Source organism: Felis catus, chromosome D1, assembly GCF_018350175.1.
Source record: "Felis catus isolate Fca126 chromosome D1, F.catus_Fca126_mat1.0, whole genome shotgun sequence".
NCBI lineage: Eukaryota > Metazoa > Chordata > Mammalia > Carnivora > Felidae > Felis > Felis catus.
In genome coordinates, this window is record NC_058377.1 from 63,962,873 (window position 1) to 63,974,916 (window position 12,044).

Consider the following 12,044-nt stretch of genomic DNA (forward strand, 5'->3'; position numbering starts at 1 on the left):
AATTAATTGACCATACATATGTGTGGGTTTATTTCTGGGCATGCTGTTCTCTTCCATTGATCTGTGTGTCTGTGTTTGTGCCAGTACCATACTGTTTTGGTTACTATAGCTTCATAATATAGTTTGAAATTAGGAAGTGTGATGCCTCCAGCTTTGTTCTTTCTCAAGTTTGCCTTGACTATTCAGGATCTTTTGTAGTTCCATACAAATTTTAGGATTTTTTTCTTTTTCTGTGAAAAATGCCATTGGAATTTTGAGAGGGGTTGCATTGAATCTTTATATTCTTTGGGTAATTTTAACAATATTAATTTTAACAATAATTCAGTCAATGAGCATGGAAGATCTTTGTGCCTTCTTCAGTTTCTTTAATCAATGAATGATAGTTTTGAGCGTATAGATCTTTCATCTCCTTGGTTAAACTTATCCACAGGTATTTTATCCTTTTCATGAAGTTGTAAATGGGATTTTGTTTTATTTATTTGTTTATTTTGAGAGAGAGTATGTGTACGGAGAGGGGCAGAGAGAGAGGGAGAGGGAGAGAATCCCAAGCAGGCTTCATGCTCATCGGGGAACCTGACATGGGACTTGAACCCAAGAACCATGAGATCATGACCTGATCTGAAATCAGGAGTCAGATGCTTAACCCACTCAACCACCCAGTGACCTTGAAATGAGATTTTTGTCTTAATTTTTTTTTCTGATAGTTTATTATTAGTGTATAGAAGGCAACTGATTTTTTTTTTAAGTGTAAATGTGTAAACTGTCCTCAGGGAAAAATACTGAGCTGTATTAGATTGTAAGGATAGGACTAACAGCTCATGTTGTGCCATAGACTTGTATCACTGCTGTGAGAGAAATCTGTGCCGTGTGCCCAGGGAATTCGTAGAAGACAAACATAGGACTCTTCTTTCAGCTTTTACAGTGAACACATTTCTGGAACCATGTGCGTGGTCTGAAGTAGTCATCCAGCTCTTTACTGGGCATTGATGCTTACCAGAAATCCTTCTGCTTCCCCCAACTGCAGTCCTTTCCATTTCCCACCCTATTTTAGACCCTTCCTGCTCTCCTCACCTTCTTAAATCAGCACACCCAGCTCCCCTACGATCAGCTTGCTTCCATTGAAGAAATTGGGTACCATCAGACAAAACCATCTCCACATCCTGCCATCAAGCCTTCAGAATGCAGTTCTCCGTAACCATGGAAGAACTGTCCTTCCATACCATGTCCTCTAAATCCTGCCTTTTTCACTTTCTTAGAATAATCACTCCCACAATCACCTCTCCTTTTAGGTCTTTAAATTCAGCTTCTATATTTGGCATCTTCTCATCAGTATTTAAAAATGCTTAAATCGGCGTGCCTGGGTGGCTCAGTCAGTTGAGTGTGCAGCTTTGGCTCAGGTCATGATCTCTTAGCCCATGAGTTCGAGCCCCACGTCGAGCTGACAGCTCAGAACCTGGAGCCTGCTTCAGATTCTATGTCTCCGTCTCTCTTTGCCCCTCCCCCGCTCACATTCTGTCTCTCTCTCAAAAATAAACATTAAAAAAAAAAAAGATATACAAATGCTTAAATCACCTCTACCTTGAAAAATTAGAAAAGGAACATAGCAAAACAAAAACCTCTCTGCTCCACTACCCATAGCAATTACAGTTCTCTTTCGTCTCCATGCCAGCCACACCTCTAGGAAGTTTTGTCCATAGTGGTTCACTGCCCACTGACTCCTCAACAACCTGCAATCTGGTCATAGTCCTCTTACCTTTAATGAAAGAGTGCTAACAAAGTAATCAACTGCTTCTTTTTTGGAACCGAGCATACTTTTCAGCCTTTATCTTCCCTCACTTTCATCTCCGTATGGTGTTTAACTCTATTAATGGCTCCCTTTTTCTTGAGGTACTTCCTTCCCTTGGTTTTTATGTCATTACAGTATCCTGATTTTCCTTTCACATCTTTGACAGTACTTCCTCCTTGGTATCTGACAATCTGTCCATGTGGTGTTGCTCTTCAGGGTTCTTGTCTTCAATTATTATCTCTTCATGGGGGATCTCAAGCCAAAATATCTTCCCCAGGTTCTAGACCTATAAGACATCTCCATAGGGATGGCCCATAGGCCATTCAGCCTCAGGGCAGAGAATGGATCAGTTGTCCAGACTCAAAAACCTGCCCTCTCTCCCTGGGCCCATACTCCATAACCCATGAATTGCTAAGGCATTCTGCTAGTTGTTATCCAATATATTTATTCACTCCACTTTCACTGCTACAGAATTTTAGCTGGACACACAGCCACCTAACTTTTTATATATTTATTTATGAACAGAAGTGATGTGTGTCACTTCCAGGTCTTGCGTTCAAACAGCTAGGCATCATTCTATTCTGAATCCTTTCCCTCTCCCTGCTGGCTGGAAACAAGGAAAACCGTAGTAACTGCACTGGACTACAAGTGGAAACCAGTGTTGACAATGGAATCCTGGGCCACCCATCTCCCTCCAGATTGTTAGAAATAAACTTCAGTCATATATAAGCTACTGGTTTTGTTTTGTTAGTTTCTTTTGCACCACAGTTTGCCCTGTACCTTAGTGAATATACTCACTAAATCTTTTAGACTCTTCCTTGTACCTATCTGCATACACACACACACACACACACACACACACACACACACACACACACACACACACACACTGGTACTATATTTCTATTTCTGGTTACTGTCCTCTCCCTTACATTACTTCAACTGTGCTTCTGCCTTGAAAATTTGTAAAATGCAGGCAGAGGAGCTTTCTGAAATACAAATTTTGATTATTGCACATAAATGCTTAAACCTTTCAAAGACTCCCCATGAACTTTTAGGTGAAATCTAAACTCTGAAATGACTTATCTTGCCTTTCACGTTCTAATGTTCTTGCACTGCACCCTTTGCACTCCATGTGTCAGTCATGCAATAGCTTTCAGCTTCCCATCTATTGCATATGTTTAGCTCTAGTATTTTCCATATGATATTTCCTATTCATGGAGACCTCTTTATCCAGCTATTTTTCACTCCTTCAGGTTCAACTAAAGAGGTTTCTTCCTCTAGAAAGCCACCTCTGACAAGACTGAGAAGACTTGAAAATCTACGTGCTAAATTCAACATACTTACATGTCTATAGCATTACAGTAATCCTCTCACAATTATTTTAGACTGTACCCCTTACTACTTAGTGTGGTTTGGAGGGAGGCAAGTATTCCATAAAAAGTATTATACTAGTAAGTAGGAAATAGACCTGACCACTTATTTTTTACATCTCATTGTAAAATGATGAAGACGCTTTTAAATGAATACTAAGGATCCCACTATAACATCAGTACTTTTTTCAAGTTTCTGTATTTCTTTTAATAAAAAAAATACTTCTATTGTTCACCCTGAACTATGATTGAATTTGATTAGAGGCCTTTACTGGGCTCTATTTGCTATCATCTTCATAGATGTGAGCTTTGAATTTAGTAATTTACCAGTACTAGTTCTGCTCTATCAATATTCACCAAGTACTTGATATCCAAGTTGTTTTCTCTTGCTCTCATTACTTCATTTTGATGTTGTAATGGCTGAAACTTAAAAGAAAGATCCACAATTGCCATAGACATTATGTGCCACCCTAGCAAGTAAGGAAAATCATAAGAGATTACAGAATTTTCCTTTATATCTTCATTGAGGCAAAATGGTAACATCTCAGTGGGTTTGACTTCTGAATGAAAATGTGTAAGAGGGGGAGCAGAGGGAGGAGAATGTAGGGACAGCCCCATTTGTAGTCTTGAGAGATCACTTCTCTAGGAGAGACACTATAAAGTGGTCTGAACTCCCACCCCTTTGAGGGGATAGATGGATTCCAAACCTGTCCATCATTCCCAGAATTTGTTCTGAGCTCACGTTGGAAGTTCTGACTGAGACCTAATGTGTAGTAAGTGTGTCTACAATTCATAGCTTCAGCCTATCAACAAAAACAAGAAATCAAGTCTAAACCTCTGAGGCTTGCCCTGGAAGCACCTCCAGTGTGAGAGGGCAAGGCAGGCTGGGAGGCTCCAAGGGCCAGCCCACTATAGAAACAGTACTGGACTCTATCCCTAAGGCACTCTTAAATGAAGATAGCCTTGAGGTTTTATCCCAGCCGGAAGTCACTGCCCCCGTGGGGCCTTGGCGGGGCAGGGAGACCAGAAGTGTAGACTCTATCCTCTTGCTTGAGCGCGGTAGGATTCTGCCCGCTAGGTCATTTTTCCTCTGCATCCAAGTCGGCTTTGTGGTCCTGGAAACCACAAGCTTTCCTCGGAAAATTGGGTAACCCTTCTGACTTTTGAGCTTCTCTTCTCTTACACTTGTAATTAGAAGTGTACCATGACCTCTAGTCCGCAGTGCCATGAAAACCGTTGTCATTTGATGTCTGAAGACTTTGTGAGGTTTCCAGCTGGACCTCTCCACTTGGGGTGGACATTTTAGAGCCAGGAATTCCCTTGACTATAGTGTGCACTTAATAGGGCCTTCTTGAAATGATATCAAACTGTTAAGATTTCACAGAATGAGTGTGCTGTGAAAGTTATACTTTATTATATGGTATGCACTATTCTAGACATAAAAGTTCATTAGGTGGCTTTAAGACTCTTACTTCGATCTCTGTAATTTACAGCTAAGGATACTTAAACTCAGAGAAAACAAATGATTATCTGAATGCCATGCCATCAATAAAAGACCCTAGGTTAAACACAGAGTCCTTCAGGTCTTTCAGCCACTGTGCTTTTTTCAAAAAAAAAATGTTAAAGTTCTAATTCATTTGGAATTTAATGTTTAGTGGAAGACACCTGTACACTTGACTCATAGTGGTCTGTATTCTAAGTTCTAGAACATGCGAAGATGAACAAAAACACATTACCATTTGGAGTGGATTGCATATTTTTTCAGCCATGTGCATAGCCTAGTACAATATTCAGTAGGTATTAAGATTTAATTAATTTGGTAGGCATTTCTAGCAGATCTGCCTGACTCTGATAGTTGGCCTGATAATAGTCTGCATGACTCCCAGTTCACACTGATCCAATGATTATAAATTTGGCATTAGGTAGAAATATATCTTGTTTTCATAGTAACTGATGTGAGCTCAGGCAACCTAGCTCTTAACCACCAGGCTGTACTAATTCCTAAGCGTCCATATTTTGCTCACTCCGCTTGAAACACTTACCCAACTCCCGTCCCCTAACTCCTCCTCCCCAGGTTATTTCAATTTATTCAATCTAAGATTAGAATCACACCCTAACTCCTCCCCAAGGTTGGGTTTGACTAGTCCCATGGCACAATTTGAGCTTTATATTATCCAGATGAAAAAAAACGTATATCTTGAGGAGTATCTCAAACTCCAACATGAAATCATTTATCTAGACAGAATAATTTCACTCTTCTAAAACACTGTGCTCAACTACAAGTTTTTACAACCAATTCCTCCTGTCTGTAAACTATTTTGGCCTGCTTTTTACGTATTAAAATGCTATCTAAACCCCAATTTTGAAACTACTTTCTGACATATTCATCATATTCAAATTATATCCAAAATTTATATCTCTCACTTCTGTTAACACTGGGTTAACACTTCTCTCTTGTAGACATTACTGCAATACCTCCTTGGAATCCTTGCTTTGGCTCCAGTCCCTCCCTTCAGTCAATTCTTAGAACCTTCAGAGTGACCCTGTTAAAATGTAAAGTTAAATCATGTCCTGTAAAACCCTCCAGTGGCTTTTCACACTATCTTTAGCCTTATTTTTTTAATGAGTATGCTTTCCAGATTTACTCTGGTGAGCACACTAAGGGAAAAATGAAAACAATTAACAAAGAAAATTGGCTTGGGGCGCCTGGGTGGCTCAGTTAATTAAGCATCAGACTCGGTTTCAGCTCAGGTCATGATCTCACTGTGATTTAGAGCCACACATCTGGGCTCTGCGCTGCTAGCGTGAAGCCTGTTTGGGATTCTCTCTCTCTCCTTCTCCCTCTCCCTCTGCCCTCCCCCCCTCATGTGCTCGCACATGCTCTCTCTCTGAAAATAAATTTAAAAAACATAAAAGGGGGTGCCTGGGTGGTTCAGTCAGTGAAGTGTTGGACTCAGTTTTGGCTTGAGTTGTGATCTCAAAGTTTTGTGGGTTTGAGCCCTGCCTCGGGCTCTGTGTGAGTGACACAGAGCCTGCCTGGGATTCTCTCTCTCTCTGCCCCTTCCCCACTCGTGGGGTCTCTCTTTCTCAAAATAAATAAAACTTATATAGAATAAAAAACTGCTTCCTACTGTCAAAACTCATTGACTAAATGGTCTTGTGACCTCCGTTCTTACTCATTCTCTTCTTACTCTAACAACATAGTCAATCTCCACACTGTTGTTAAAGTCATCTTTTCAAAATGATAGTGTTGCACCTTTGTTTAAGATTCTGTAATGTTTCTGGGGTGCCTAGGTTGCTCAGTTGAGCATTGGTTTTGGCTTAGGTCATGATCTCATGGTCATGGGATCAAGCCCTGCATTTGGCTCCATGCTGAGTGTGAAGCCTGCTTGGGATCTTCTCTCTCCCTCTCTCTCTGCCCCTCCTCTGTTCACTTTCTCTCGAAATAAATAAACATTTTTTTTAAAAAAAGATTCTTTAGTGTCTCTTCATGACCAACAGAAATTTTTTTAGCTTGACACAGGAAGTCCTTCATGATCTGGCCATTCTCTAACCTCTCCTTTCACTTTTACACTTTATACACCAACAGTGTTAGGCTACTTGTAGCTGACTGTCTACATCATGTAATTTAATTATTTCATTTCTTTGCACAAATTATATTTCTGTGACCTATATTTTAATCCAATAATTGAATATAGAAAATTATTATAAAAATTGACAAAAATAATCAAAAACTTCATACATGATGACATTTATGGCAGTTAAATTCATGATATAAAAATGAAAAGTCCAGGGGCACCTAGCTGGTTCAGTTGGTGGAGCACGTGGCTCTTGATCTTGGGGTTGTGGGTTTGAGCCCCACACTGGGTGTAGAGATTACTTAAAAATGGAATCTTTAAAAAAAAATTCCAAATCCCTGATAATATAATTGAGCATTATGATACAGTAATACAATGGAATATCATGCAGCCATTAACATTTTAAATGTTATATGTAAAAATGCCATTTTTATTTACGAAGACACCAATAAAAATATTTTAAAAATACAGAAAAGTATGAAGAACATAAAGATAGCCACAATCCATCCTATCCACTATAACATTTTGGTATATATCCAATTTTTCCCCATGGGAATATGTGTATAAACATAGATAAGATAGGTAGATAGAATCTTACCCCATATATAGTTCTTTTTTTTGGGGGGTGGGGGGAAGAGAGAGACAGAGCATGAACGGGGGAGGGCAGAGAGAGAGGGAGACACAGAATCAGAAACAGGCTCCAGGCTCTGAGCCATCAGCCCAGAGCTCGACGCGGGGCTCGAACTCACAGACCGCGAGATCCTGACCTGGCTGAAGTCAGACGCTTAACCGACTGTGCCACCCAGGCGCCCCTATAGTTCTATATCTTATACTTTCAATTAACACCATAAGTATATCATCATTACAAGATTCTTGGAAAATGTAAGTTTTACTGGCTGCATAACATTACACATATAAATAGATGCATCATAATTTATTCAACTTTTCCCCTATTTTGGGGGGGGAGGGCAACAAAAAATACTGCAATAAATATCTTGAACAATAAATATCTTTGTGTTCTAATGTAATTCAGAATGCTTGGCTCAGACCCACCACTTTCTGGGGAAACCTTTTGGAACATCAGCCCTTCAAGGCCATGTTTTATGCCTTATTATCCATCCCTGGGCATGTCTGAAGGGACCAGAGTGAACATCTGACAACAAAGCTAGCCAATCCAAAGCCTTTCCAGTAGCCTATGGTTTAGCCTGCCGCAAAGGCTTGTGTAGAGGTAGTAATGAAAAGTGAGCCAGTCATCTTCTCCCACTCAGAAATCTGAATGGGGAGACCCAGAAGGAACTTTACAAGTTAGTGGTTGGCAATGGAATTAAAAAATACACATTCATGTATGTGGTGGCAATTATAGACCTGCAAAGAGTAGGTCAGTGCGTAGACAGTAGAGAGGCTACCCAAAGAGAAACACGGTTTTGAAACAGTGGCTTTGTCTAATGGCCACTAATTCTAGAGCAAATTCCCATACGAAAGCTTATGTCCTTGGATTTTTTTCTGTGAGATTTTAAAACATGTTTGTTCTATAGCTCTATTTTTTGAATTAGATAAATGAAGTGGGTCTCTTCTTTGGAAATAGAAATGCTTTAATAATGTGTAATCTATTTCCAAAAAATATATGCCTAGACATGAAATCACTGAAGGAAAGGATATCAACAATTTTAAGGCTTATGATTAGCCAAATAGCTTTTCCAAAGTCTATCAATTTACCTTCGTCGTAAGTAGTAAGTATCCATCACTCTGTACTCTCACTGAAAATAGCTATTATAATTGTTAATAAAAGTGGCATTTCATTGCTTTAATCTGATGTCCTTTGCCAATCTTTAGTAGGTAGGTATCCATCTTCCTTATTAGTTTATAAAAGTTCTTAACTGTCTTAATCATGAAAAATATTTTTCCTACTTTCTGATTTCAGTGTTTTTCACCTACAGTTTAAAAAACTTTTGTGGCCAAATTCCTAGGTGTATTTTCTAATTCTCAGAAAATACGTATGTGTTGTGCATGTTTTCAACCATAAAAAAAAAAAAAAAACCCACTTTGGTGAATTTTAAACATTTTATTTTAAAGCAGTACAATCCTCTTTAAAAAGAAACGCTAATCTTGAATATGAATCAGATAAAGATGGGGTTGAATTTGTAGTTCGGTTCTGATAAACCAGCTTTCATGAAACCACATGGAGGTTCGTGGAATCCAGCCTGAAAATTTGTGCTTTAATATATATTAGATTAATATATATACGATGTAGGTCATGAGATGAAAGCCTAACTTTATTTTTCACCAAAGAGTTAAATAATTTTCTCAGCACCCTTTACTGAATAATCCTTCTCCTATTCATAGATCTTTATAATATATACGTAAAGTATATATGCATATATACTAAATATGTTACATATACATATGTAATCCATATACTTCTCTGTTTCTAAGTGATTTACTGACAGCACTCTGAACATTTTTTTTCAAGTGTACAATAAAATTCTCCATTATTTTAACTTCAATATATTTTAGGGCAATCTCATTAATCTTAAATTATCTTTGCTCTTCTCCAATGTCTGTTTTTCTTAAAAGACTAGATTTTTTTAAATTTCAAATCTCATTGGGATTTTGGTGAAATTTGCAATAAAGCTATAGATTAATTTAAGAACATTTCCTCTTAAAAAAATCATAAGACTTCTCTATTCTTTTATTTTCTTCATTGTTTTCATTGCATTATTCTTTTTTAGAAAGAAATTTTAGTGTTACTACAAGCCATATTTTTTCCACCCGTTATATTTTCTGATTATAGCAAGAGCTCAGGAAACTATTGGTTTTTGTATTTTTACTCGCTTTATGGATTTAGTTATTTTTATTAATTAAAAAAAAACATATTGTAGGCACTCCCTTATATTTGCCTGATAAACCTTTGCCTATTTTATATCAATAAAATTAACCAGTAAATCAGTATTGAACAATCAATAATGGGTACTTACTGATCAATATAATTTTGCTTTAATTTTTTTCTGTCTTTTGCCAATGGGGATTGAATACTCTGTTTTTATTTTCTCCTCTGTTTTGAAAGGTATATGTGCTTTAGTTCTGTTAGTTGCAATTCCTAACTTTGTAAAAAATATATATATTTTACACTCATTTCTCCAGTTGTTAAGAAGATGTAGGGTCCCTGCTATTTAAGATCAGAAATGTAGCACACTTTCTTTTGCTATTCTTACCCCCACAGGGTTGCGGATTTCCAAATAAAAACACAGGATGCCTCATTAAATTTGAATTTCATAAGCAAATAATTTCTTAGTGCAAGTCCTGTGCAATATTTGGGATATATTATATTAAAAAATTCATTGTATATCTGAAATCTAAACTGGGTGTTCTGTATTTTATCTGACAACCCAACTCTCCCAATGAGGCATTTATATATAAACTGTTAAAGATTTTCTTGCACAGCTATTTAAAATCTTTGACATTTTGTAAACGAATTAACAATTCTGACTTAACTGCATACTTAACTGATTTTAGTACTCATTACCAGTTTTATGTCATAATCTCCACATTCTTGACCTCTCTTTAAGAAACGAACATGTATGATGTTTTCTGTTTTCTTATTTAATTTGTTACCTGCACAATTTGGACAATAAAGACAATTTGGTTGATTTAAAAAATAGGTGATAACAAGTTTTTTTTTAATCTCACAATTCTGAAGGTGTCATTCCAGTCTTTTGACATTTACTGGTAAAGAGTTCTTTATCCATTCTCTCTTTTCACTGGCTTTGTAGATGACCAGAATTTTTCTTTCTGCATGATTGCAATTCTTTTTTCCCTAAGCTGTTTCTAAGCATGCTTTTTATATTGGTTTTGCCTAAAATCTAGTGAGTATATATACTTTTAGCTCAGGTAAAATGTCTTCATTTCTGTGATCAATGATTATGTTCCATGTTCTTTTATCTTTCTTAGAAACACCTTTATTGTGATTGGGATCAGTTTCTTTGTCTTTCAACATCACTCCTCATCAGGGAAATACAAATCAAAACCTCACTGAGATATCACCTCACTCCAGTCAGAGTGGCTAAAATGAGCAAATCAGGAGAGTATAAATGCTTGAGAGGATGTGGAGAAATGGGAACCCTCTTGCACTGTTGGTGGGAATGCAAACTGGTGCAGCCACTCTGGAAAACAGTGTGCAGGTTCCTCAAAAAATTAAAAATAGATCTACCCTATGACCCAGCAATAGCACTGCTAGGAATTTATCCAAGGGATACAGGAGTGCTGATGCAGAGGGGCACTTGTACCCCAATGTTTATAGCAGCACTTTCAACAATAGCCAAATTATGGAAAGAGCCTAAATGTCCATCAACTGATAAATGGATAAAGAAATTGTGGTTTATATATACAATGGAATGCTACTTGGCAATGAGAAAGAATGAAAAATAGCCTTTTGTAGTGACGTGGATGGAACTGGAGAGTGTTATGCTAAGTGAAATAAGCCATACAGAGAAAGACAGATACCATATGTTTTCACTCTTATGTGGATCCTGAGAAACTTAACAGAAGACCATGGGGGAGGGGAAGGGAAAAAAAAAAGTTAGGGAGGGAGCCAAACCATAAGGAATCTTAAAAACAGAATTAACTGAGGGTTGATGGGGGGTGGGAGGGAGGGGAAAGTGGGTGATGGGCATTGAGGAGGGCACCTGTTGGGATGAGCACCGGGTGTTGTATGGAAACCAGTTTGACAATAAATTTCATATTAAAAAAAAAACACCTTTAATTCCTACATTGAATCTCCATTCTTTGCACTTCATATCTGTCTTTTCTCATTATTCCCATCTCACTATCCTTTTTGTATACATTGAAAATCATCTCAAATTTAGTCATTATTTAGGGGCATCTGGGTGGCTCAGTTGGTTAAGCGTCCAACTTCTGCTCAGGTCTGATCTCATGGTCCGTGAGTCTAAAACCCATGTCGGGCTCTGTACTGATAGCTCAGAGCCTGCTTTGGATTCTGTGTCTCCCTCTCTCTCTGCCCCTCCCCACTTGCACTCTGTCAAAAATAAAAATATTAAGAAAATATTTTAATTTATTCATTATTTGATATTCTGCAGTGCTAATTCAAATTGCTCCTTACTGCCTTTCACTTTGATCCATTTTATATTTCCCTGTAGTCCTTTGTTTTCTTTTTATTTTAGAGGCTCTTCTCTACTTAGGGATTTCTGCTCTAGTTTTACTGATTACAGGTTTTCTCTCATGCTACTCAGGACACCAATTGTTTTGACAATTTCTCCAGGAGACTGCAATAGCTGATTTTCAGGGCTATCG